Below are 11,137 nucleotides of genomic sequence, written 5' to 3' on the forward strand. Positions count from 1 at the left end.
TGCCTCTTTGCTTGACATCAAGGGAAAATCAAAAGAAAATCAGCCAAGACCTCAGAATTTTTTTTGTCTGGTTCATCCTTGTGAGTAATTTCCAAACGCCTGAAGGTACCACGTTCATCTGTACAAACAATAGTACGCAAGTATAAACACCATGGGACCACACAGCCGTCATACCGACCAGGAAGGAGACACATTGTCTCTTAGAGATTAACGTACTTTGTTGTGAAAAGAGCAAATCAATCCCAGAACAACAGCAAAGGACCTTGTGAAGATGCTGAAAGAAACAGGTACAAAAGTATCTATATCCACAGTAAAACGAGTCCTATATCGACATAACCTGAAAGGCCGCTCAGCAAGGAAGAAGCCACTGCTCCAAAACCGGCATGTAAAAGCCAGACTACGGTTTGCAACTGCACATGGGGACAAAGATCGTAATTTTTGGAGAAATGTCCTCTGGTCTGATGAAACAAAAATAGAACTGTTTGGCCATAATGACCATTGTTATGTTTGGAAGAAAAAGGGGGAGGCTTGCAAGCCGAAGAACACCATCCCAACCGTGAAGCACGGGGGTGGCAGCATCATGTTGTGGGGGTGCTTTGCTGCAGGAGGGACTGGTGCACTTCACAAAATAGATGGCGTCATGAGGCAGGAAAATTATGTGGATATATTGAATAAACATCAAGACATCAGTCAGGAAGTTAAAGTTTGGTTGCAAATGGGTCTTCCAAATGGACAATGACCCCAAGCATACTTCCAAAGTTGTGGCAAATGGCTTAAGGACAACAAAGTCAAGGTATTGGAGTGGCCATCACAAAGGCCTGAACTCAATCCTATGGAACATTTTTGGGCAGAACTGAAAAAGTGTGTGCAAGCAAGGAGGCCTACAAACCTGACACAGTTACACCAGCTCTGTCAGAAGGAATGGGCCAAATTTCACCCAACTTATTGTGGGAAGCTTGTGGAAGGCTACCCGAAACGTTTGACCCAAGTTAAACAATTGAAAGGCAATGCTACCAAATACTAATTGAGTGTATGTAAACTTCTAACCCTCTGGGAATATGATAAAATTAAATAAAAGCTGAAATAAATAATTCTCTCTACTATTATTCTGACATTTCACATTTTTTAAATAAAGTGGTGATCCTAACTGACCTAAGACAGGGCATTTTTACTAGGATGAAATGTCACGAACTGTGAAAAACTGAGTTTAAATGTATTTGGCTAAGGTGTATGTAAACTTCCGACTTCAACTGTATGCATGTGTGTAGAGGAAGGAACGTGCTGAATTAATAGTAGCTTGCAAAACAGAGGCTGTAAGTTCTTGAAACTGCTTGCTAGGCTGTTATGTGTACATAGAAAGGAAGTGATGGTGTGTGTGTCTTATAGAACAAAATAAGCTTCTTCTAAATATAGTAGAGTAGGAAGGGGGAAAGAAAAAGGGTGCGAGAGAGAGAGAGAGAGAAAGTGTGTGAAAGAGAGAGAGAAAGAAAGAGAGCAGAAGAGAGAAAGAAAAAGAGGGGAAGAGAGCACAACAGATACCAAACAGCGAGGAGAGAGAGAACAACAAGGGCTTCTGTTTCCAGTAGAGGTTCAAGTGGGTCATCTTGTCTGCTCAAAAAAGCACCAGAAAGGGGACTTCAACACCCACCATCTCAGATTGTTCTAAAACGGTTTCTGTCGTTAGAAACAGAAGATTAGCATTTCTGAAACATTATTTTGTTGAAATATAATTTGATCTCTGAGAAATTAAGCGAATTGATTGCACCCACATTGGCCATTTTAATTGAAGGGATTCATATAATCTTCAACCTCCGATTTGGACCATCATTCTTTTCTAATAATGAGTAAGACATGAGGTATCCAATAAAATGATCAATAGCCACCCCCGGACCCCCCCAACAACCAGTATACGTTGTCAGTTCTCTATGTCTGACAAATAGTATGGAGTATTTCTTCTTCATACTATGTAATGTATTCCCTATGAATCTGGCAATGGTTTTTACCACCTTGTTCAGAGAAATTTCCCATTTAAGTCAAATGAATGATTTACCATAAATAAGTGTTAAAGTATAAGATTTTGCCCACTAGATGCCACTGTTCCTGCTACTGCCGCACCCTTTAATCCATTTTGCTGGACTCTTGTGTTTATTAAATGGATCACAACATTTTCTTTGCAACTTTGGGTAGAAAACCAATAGCTTTTGCCCATGACAAAATACATTTTGTGGTCATCCTCACAATTCAAGCCAGTCCATGAAAGCACTTCAGTTTGTCCAGGAAACAGCCCCTGTGTTTGGGATTTATTCCCTTCAAAAAAGGTCTGGATTAGACCATTCCTGGTGAACAAGCAAACTATTAGCCTACAGCAGTTCTAATGGTTCCAAGGTTATGGGCTCCAATGGAGGCTTCAGAATGTAATCACACCCTTTGACTTTTTTCACATTTCGTTGTGTTACAAAGTGTGATTAAAATGGATTTAATTGTCTTGTTTTTCAAAGACCTACACTATATACTCTAATGTCAAAGTGGAAGAAAAATGCAAAAAACATTTATTATTATTATTATTATTATTATTATTAGAAAATAAAACACATATTTTTGATTATATAAGTATTCAACCCCCTGACTCAATACATCTTAGAATCACCGTTGGCAGTGATTACAGCTGTGAGTCTTTCTGGGTAAGTCTAAGAGCTTTGCAAACCTGGATTATACAGTACAATATTTGCCCAGTATTCATTTTAAAATTCTTCAAGCTCTGTCAAATTGGTTGTTGATCATTGCTAGAGAGCCATTATTAATAACTTCACCATGCTAAAAGGGATTTTCAATGTCTATACTAATAGGTGTCCTTTGCGAGGCATTGGAAAGACTCCCCTGGTTTTTGCGGATGAATCTGTGCTTGAAATTCACTGCTCGATTGAGGGGCCTTACAGATACTTGTATGTGTGGGGTAGAGAGATGGGGTAGTCATTGTTAAAAATCCTGTTAAACACTATTATTGCACACTGAGTGAGTCCATGAAACTTATCTGACATGTTAAGCACATTTTTACTCCTGAAGCTATTTAGGCTTGCCATAACAAAGGGATTGAATACTTATTGACTCAATACAATTTCCGCTTTTCATTTTTTATTAATTTGTTAACATTTGGAAAAATACTTGAACATTATCGGGAATTGTGTGTAGGCCAGTGAAACAAAATCTAAATGTAATCCATTTTAAACTCAGGCTGTAACACAACAAAATGTGGAAAAAGTCAAGGGGTGTGAATACTTTCTGAAGGCACTGTAGTGTTTTATAATGGTAATGGGTTGGGTTTAATAGTACATTTCACTAATCACACTACATATGGATATGATTTCTAATCATTTTATGACTGCCATGCAATGGTTTATCATTGGATGATTTATTAGAGTTATCATAACCTTTTAAAAAGTTTTGGGATTGTAGGAAAAGTCTTCATATGAGAATTGTACCAAATGAAATCAAATTTTATTGGTCACATACACATGGTTAGCAGATGTTAATGCGTGTGCTGCGAAATGCTTGTAGGGATAGCCCTCTCAGAGAGCTGCCATTTGTTGGACTATTCCAGGAGAGTTGGGTTGAAGCATTAGGTTGGGATTGGTGTGGGTTGTCTTTGGGTGGCTTATTACCATTTAATTGGATTCCTCATGTCTTACTCAACGGTAGGAAGAAGTTTGGTCCAAATCGGATGTTGGGTAGTATATTTATTGAATATTAAGTGAACCTTAAAAATTAAAATGGCCTATTTGGGTGCCAATCAACTAGCTTAATTTCTCAGAGATCAAATCACATTTTAACAAAATTATTTTTTCAGGAATGGTAATCTTATCCGTTTCTAATGATGGTGGGTGTTATGGCTGAAATAACATGGAACTTGTTTGGTTTTATTTGTGGACTCAAATCAAATGTTATTGGTCACATACACATGGTTAGCAGATGTTAATGCGAGTGTAGCGAAATGCTTGTGCTTCTAGTTCCGACAGTATAGCAATATCTAACATGTAATCTAACAACAACTACCTAATACACACAGATCTAAGGGATGGAATAAGAATATATACATATAAATATATGGATGAGCGATGCCCGAGCGGCATAGGCAGGATGCACTAGATGGTATGAAATACAGTATATACATATGAGATGAGTAATGTAAGATATGTAAACATTATTAAAGTGGCCAATGATTTTGAGTCTGTATGTAGGCAGCAGCCTCTCTGTGTCAGTGATGGCTGTTTAACAGTCTGATGAACTTGAGATGGAAGCTGTTTTTCAGTCTCTCGGTCCCAGCTTTGATGCACCTGTACTGACCTCGCCTTCTGGATGGTAGCGGTGTGAACAGGCAGTGGCTCGGGTGGTTGTCATTGATTATCTTTTTGGCCTTCCTGTGACATTGGGTGCTGTAGGTATCCTGGAGGGCAGGTAGTTTGCCCCCCGGTGATGTGTTGTGTAGACCACACCACGCTCTGGAGAGCCTTGCGGTTGTGGGCGGTGCAGTTGCCGTACCAGGCGGTGATGCAGCCCGGCAGGATGCTCTAAATTGTGCATCTGTAAAAGGTTTTTAGGTGACAAGACAAATTTCTTCAGGCTCCAGAGGTTGAAGAGGCACACTGTCTGTGTGGGTAGACCATTTCAGTTTGTCCGTGATGTGTACGCCGAGGAACTTAAAACTTTCCACCTTCTCCACTACTGTCCCGTCGATGTGGATAGGGGGGGTGCACCCTCTGCTGTTTCCTGAAGTCCACGATCATCTCCTTTGTTTTATTGACGTTGTGTGAGAGGTTGTTTTCCTGACACCACATTCCGAGTGCCCTCACCTCCTCCCTATAGGTTGTCTCGTCGTTGTTGGTAATCAAGCCCACTACTGTTGGCGTCTGCATACTTGATGATTGAGTTGATGGTGTGCATGGCCACGCAGTCATGGGGGAACAGGGAGTACAGGAGGGGGCTGAGCACGCACCCTTGTGGGGCCCCAGTGTTGAGGATCAGCAAAGTGGAGATGTTGTTTCCTACCTTCACCACCTGGGGACGGCCCGTCAGAAAGTCCAGGACCCAATTGCACAGGGTGGGGTTGAGACCCAGGACCTCCAACTTGATGATGAGCTTGGAGGGTACTATGGTGTTGAATGCTGAGCTGTAGTCAATGAACAGCATTCTTACATAGGTATTCCTCTTGTCCAGATGGGATAGGGCAGTGTGCAGTGTGATGGCGATCGCATCGTCTGTGGAACTATTGGGGCGTTATGCAAATTGAAGTGGGTCTAGGGTGGCAGGTAAGGTGGAGGTGCTATGATCCTTGACTAGTCTCTCAAATCACTTCATGATGACAGAAGTGAGCGTTACGGGGCGATAGTCATTTAGTTCAGTTATCTTTGCCTTCTTGGGTACAGGAACAATGGTGGCCATGGATTCAGGCCTCACTTGCCAAACAGATCTTATATTCAATATAAAAAAAAAATATTCAAAAGTAATTATTTCACCTCAGCTGAGCAATGATGCAAACTATAGAAGAGGAGCTTTTGTATCACAGTAGAGAAGGCAGGAGGCCACCCCCTGTTTACCACACACACACACACACACACACACACACACACACAGAGCACTGCCCCTTTAAGAGCCCTTGTTCACATCAATATAGGAAAACAGGGGGTGGCCTCCTCCCTCAAGGCCCTCCCTTGTTCAAGGGTGTCTGAGTACAGCTGAACAGAACGAAGCATAGAACATCCTGTTCGCACACAAAACACACTGGCACCTCCACATTACACAAAAAATACACACACATACACTCGTCTATACAGAGACACACTCTTGGCTCAAACACATACACTCCCAAAACAGCCTTTAACTATTTGTGAATGTAGGTGTGTGTGTGTGTGTGTGAATGTGTGTGTGTGAATGTGTGTGTCACTGCCGTCTTAAGCAATGGAGTCTTGGTGACAGGCTCCTCCAGCTCACAGGATGGAATGTCCTGGAAAAATATGTGGCCTATTCATGGAGCGATGCAAATAAGCTCCTCCCCCCCTCTCTCTCGCTAAAATCGACAAGCCCCCAGGATGAGTGTGTGGTTAAATCTTTATGTTCACCTTAGTTCTTATTTTATCTGTTGGTGGGTGATGTGTGTGTTCACGTGTGTGTGTGTGTGCATGCATGCAGTTATTATGTATGGTGTGTGTGTGTGTGTGTGTGTCTGTCAAGGTCCAAGCCTGAGGGATGGAGAGAGAGAGTGCTTTGCTAACGACTGGCTTATAAACTAAGCCTAGCGCTGTGGGATAAGTACACACAGAGTAAAAACATACTATACAGGCTCTATTCATACACAGGCTCCATACGGGCTCTACTCTATTCATACACAGGCTCTATACGGGCTCTATTTGTACACAGGCTCTACTTGTACACAGGCTCCACATGGGCTCCATTCATACACAGGCTCTATTCGTACACAGGCTCTTTACTTGCTCTACACGGGCTCTATTCGTTCACAGGCTCTATTTCTACACAGGCTCTATACAGGCCCCACATGGGCTCTATTTGTAAACGGGTTCTACACGGGCTCTACAAGGGCACTATACAGACGCTACATGGGCTCTATTCGTACACGGGCTCTATATGAGCTCTACTCGTACACAGGCTCTATACGGGCTCTACACGGGTGCCACATGGGCTCTATTTGTAAACGGGCTCTACATGGGCTCTACATGGGCTCTATATGGGCTCTACTTGTAAATGGCCTCTACATGGGCTCTATTCATACACAGGCTCAATACAAGCTCCACACGGGCTTTATTCGTACACAGGCTCTATACGGGCTCTATTTGTACACGGGCTCTATACAGGCTCTAGTCGTACGGGCTCCATATGGGCTCTATTTGTAAATGGGCTCTACATGGGATCTATTCGTACACGGGTTCTATTTGCACATGGGCTCTATACAAGCTCTATTCATACACAGGCTCTATCCGGGCTCCACACGGGCTTTATTCATACACAGGCTCTATACGTGCCCTACACGGGCTCTATTCGTACACAGGCTCTATACGGGCTCCATTCGTACACGGGCTCTATTCGTACATGGGCTCTACACGGGCTCCACACAGGCTCCATTCATACACGGGCACTATACAGGCTCTACACGGGCTCCACACGGGCTCTACTCGTACACAGTCTCTATTCGTACATGGGCTCTACACGGGCTCCACACAGGCTCCATACGGGCTCTATTCATACACGGGCACTATACAGGCTCTACACGGGCTCTATATGGGCTCCACACGGGCTCTACTCGTACACAGTCTCTATTCGTACATGGGCTCTATTCATACACAGGCTCTACATGGGCTCTATTCATACACAGGCTCTACACAGTTATTTTGTTAGGATCTGAGTCTGTCTGACAGTTGAAGGGTTTGGTTTGGCAGAGGCCTTGGTATGTTAATGAACACAGAACACAGAGAGAGAGGACTGAGGAGTGGTGTGTGTGTGTGTGTGTGTGTGTGCGTGTTTACAGTGTGTCCTCTCAGCTGATGTGTTGTTGAGTCAAAGCAAACAGCGTGTCTGAACCAGCCTGTGGAGAGTTTAACTTTGTTTGTGGCTGATTGAAACACACACACACACTCCTAAGGTTAGAGAGAACATAACGTTTGTTGTTGATGATTAGATTTGGATGTTTGCAAACTCCATCATTATGACGATGTGGCCTGTGACAATGTGCTTCTTGAAAGTCCACTATCTTTAAAACTTGACTGCTGATCAATGCTCATAGTAGTTTGACCTAGATAGTTTGTGTGTATGCATTGATATGTAGGCTACGTGTGGCTTTAAAAAAATATTTTTTGAAATAATGGCTGTTCTTGGGCACGACACAATACCATTGATGTTTATGTAGTCTGTCCGCAAAGAGATTGCAAATGTGGTTTAATTCTCTCGATGATCCCGACCCAGGCTACACGTGTTGTAGAGCAGCAAAGTGCTTTATTTGACGTATTTAGTTTAGTCACACACACGCACAGACACACACAGACACACAGACACTTGACTGTCTGTGAAACATTGATTTCAATCTGTCACACATGAATCAATGCATTGAACAGTGCAGTCACTTCTAATACATACACCCTTAAATAATCATAATTTGTCCTCTGAGGGGTCTCACCAGGTCACTAGTAGAGAAGAATACATCATAATTATCATTTGTATAATCCTCTGTCAGGTCCCACTAGTAGAGAAGACTACATCATATAAACCTTCACACTGAAGATGTCCAGAGCAGAGCTGTGGACAAGCTTGTTTAGAACGGCCTGTAGGTCTGTCTGTAGGGGGTTTGTATGTATGCATGCGTGTATGTGTGTGCACATGTAATATGTTTGCAAATGAAATGTTATCTTGCCCTGCTTGTGAAGACAAAGGGAATATCCCTGCAGCACTGCACAATCAAACCAGACATTACATATCAATGAATGAGCTGATCCCCCCCCACACACACACACACACATCACTTCTTATCACAGTAACAAAGGTTACTAGCTTGCTGCATGAATGTGTGCAACATAGCAGCAGCAATAACCGTAAGATTGCAGGTTCAGGTCAGTATTGGTCCACAGCTGCTGTCTATCTCCCGTTGCAGATGATAGCCTCTCTCCAACGCAATCCCATCTATCTAACAGCAGCAGCTCCCCTTACAGAACAATGAAACCTGGCTAGTGCTTTGGATGGCGGGGTTCCCCTTACCTCTCTTTGACGATTAGTTACAGCGATATTATTCACGGTTATTCGACCTCCATGATATCGTCATCAACTCAGATTTATAGCATGTGTGTGGTGGTGGGGGTGAGTTCCACTCCCCTCCTTCGCTCATATAGGATTAGGCTACGACCTACAGACAGCACAGTACAGTACAGTACCAAGCGTAATGCATTGCATCTGTATGTAGTTAAGGGAAGGCACGCATGCATTGCAGACTGTGTGCATTAAACACACACGCCCGTTTATAATGGCAAGTCAGGAGACTTCATCTCCTTGTCCTTATTCTGCACACGCACGCACCCCCGGCGCGCACATACATTTTTCTTGTGAAGAATGAGGATGGCAAACAAAGCGGAGGAACGCCCCCTACGAAGACACACAGTAGTTTACTTCTGTGTGTGTGTGTGTGTGTGTGTGTGTGTGTCATGACAATGTCATCTGGGCTAGGCTGAATTTTCAAAATGCCGAAGAAAAATGATTCAATACGACAACACTCTAAACTACCATGTAGCCAGCTGCCTAAGTAAGATTGAGGTCTTGCATCATTTGTATGTTTTTCACAAAGACCATTGTGCACATGTATAACCCTGAAATGCACATTTAGTTGTTATAACGTCATTACAATAGTACAATAGTATTGACACCGTGTTTTTACACGAGAAATCCAAACTATAAGCAGTAAATCAGCCTTTAGCTAGCTTACAGAACAGAATTCAGTGACCATGGAAAAGCTTTGTTACTCACCAGAGCAGTAACTATCAGCTACATGAAGGGGACGACAGGCTTGACACATAAAGGGTTAACTAGACATTTCCTTCATCTCAGAAGCGGAGTTGAACTTTTTTCCCTTTTATCTTTGCTTCAGGACAGCCCTGTCCGATTTCACATCAAGTGTCTCTTTTTTTTTTACATTCAAAGATCAATCGGATTGCTATCAAAACCAACGTTAGCTATCTTCGAAGAGAAGTTGATTGCATCGTTGATCATCGAATTTTTCCGTCTCGTCTTGTCGTCTCTCCTCTCCTCTCTGACCACATAGCTAGGCTAGCTCCTTTGCTTGCTGGCTATTTTGCATTTATCTGCTTTTCTGCGCTTTAGCTGTTTTCGCCCTCGCCCATGAAATAGCTCAGTTTCCCTTTAAACAGGTCGTCACTAGCTACCACAGCCACAAAGTCATAACCTCTGCCTATTTATACAATTTATCTTCTTAAAATCTGATTTTAAACCCTAACATCAACCCTAACCTTAACCGCACTACTGACCTTATGCCTAACCATAACCTTAAATGAATACCAAAAAAGCAAATTGTGTTTTTTTCTTCTCATGAGTTTTCACGATATTCCCAATTTGACTTTGTCGCTGTGGTAACTACTGAAAACACTTTAAACAACGATGTTTCCGGGGTTTGCTGAAAAATAAATAGAGGTGGAGTTTACGGCCAGCTGGGCACCTGTCATTTAAGCGATTGGTCAATTGGACTTCCACGAACCAACCAGAGTTCGCTCATTTTTGATTTAACAAATATATTCAAATATCTCGGAAGATCATTAGTTTAGGCGTTTGTGACGTTTCGCTAAGACACGCCCAGTACACGTGTTATTTGTCCCCACCGCTTCTCCTCCAGAGGTGCATTCAGTTCGCTTAAACGTTTGCTATGTTGCGAAACGGTTTGTACTGAACGACACGTTTCCCCAAAAAACGTTATTCTATGTTCTTGAACAGATCAGTATAGACTTTGAGGTACGTTTGCTCCCGTTTGGTGGGTGTGGCGAGGTGTGGCTTGAAGGAATGCGTGACGTGTTCAATGGGCAGTGGGTTAGCCAACCCACAAACCAACCAACCCACAAACCAACACTTCCCCCGTTTTTCAACTGCTCGTTCAATACAGTACCGTTTCCGTTCAACTGATTGTACCGGAACATAAAAAACGTACTGAACACAGCCCAGGTTGCAGAACGCAAACAAGAGACGAATGGAGCTGAAGTCTCTACAATTAGAGGCCCACATGAATCCAATCCCTTCACAAAAGCAACTTTAAATCTCACAAATCCTTGAACATAATGGTCATGAAACAACTAACCATTATAGAATTGACATTTATGATAGCCTTCTAATGGTTACTGAAGCTGTCAATGACTAGACAGACAGCTGATGACGACATAGTTCTACTGCGACTGCACTATAAGCTTTAATCCTGTCTGTTTTCAACAGCGATTTCTACATAGCCATGTTCTCATTCAGCTAGAATACAGGAGATAGGAGGGTTCGGGAACCATAAAAATACAGAAGCTAGGAGGGTTCAAGAAGGTCGTCACTAGTTACCACTGCCACAAAGTCATAATCCCACCCACCCATTTCTTCAATTTAT

At 42.7% G+C, this 11,137-nt stretch overlaps 1 protein-coding gene across 3 annotated transcripts in view; it reads right to left on the minus strand.

The window, feature by feature from the left end:
- The window catches only part of LOC106570849 (protein FAM214B), a 48,305-nt gene extending 38,121 nt beyond the window's left edge, over positions 1-10,184 (minus strand). For 2 of the 3 annotated variants that reach the window (XM_014143418.2, XM_014143417.2), the window contains exon 1: positions 9,514-10,184. The gene's annotated coding sequence lies outside the window, so the exon portion shown is untranslated. Of the gene's footprint in view, positions 1-8,754; positions 9,029-9,513 lie in introns of those variants that run through there. The other variant, XM_014143419.2, reaches the window with a different exon arrangement.
- Positions 10,185-11,137: the final 953 nt, after the last annotated feature.

The sequence above is a fragment of the Salmo salar genome, chromosome ssa15, assembly GCF_905237065.1.
Source record: "Salmo salar chromosome ssa15, Ssal_v3.1, whole genome shotgun sequence".
In the NCBI taxonomy this organism is placed as follows: domain Eukaryota; kingdom Metazoa; phylum Chordata; class Actinopteri; order Salmoniformes; family Salmonidae; genus Salmo; species Salmo salar.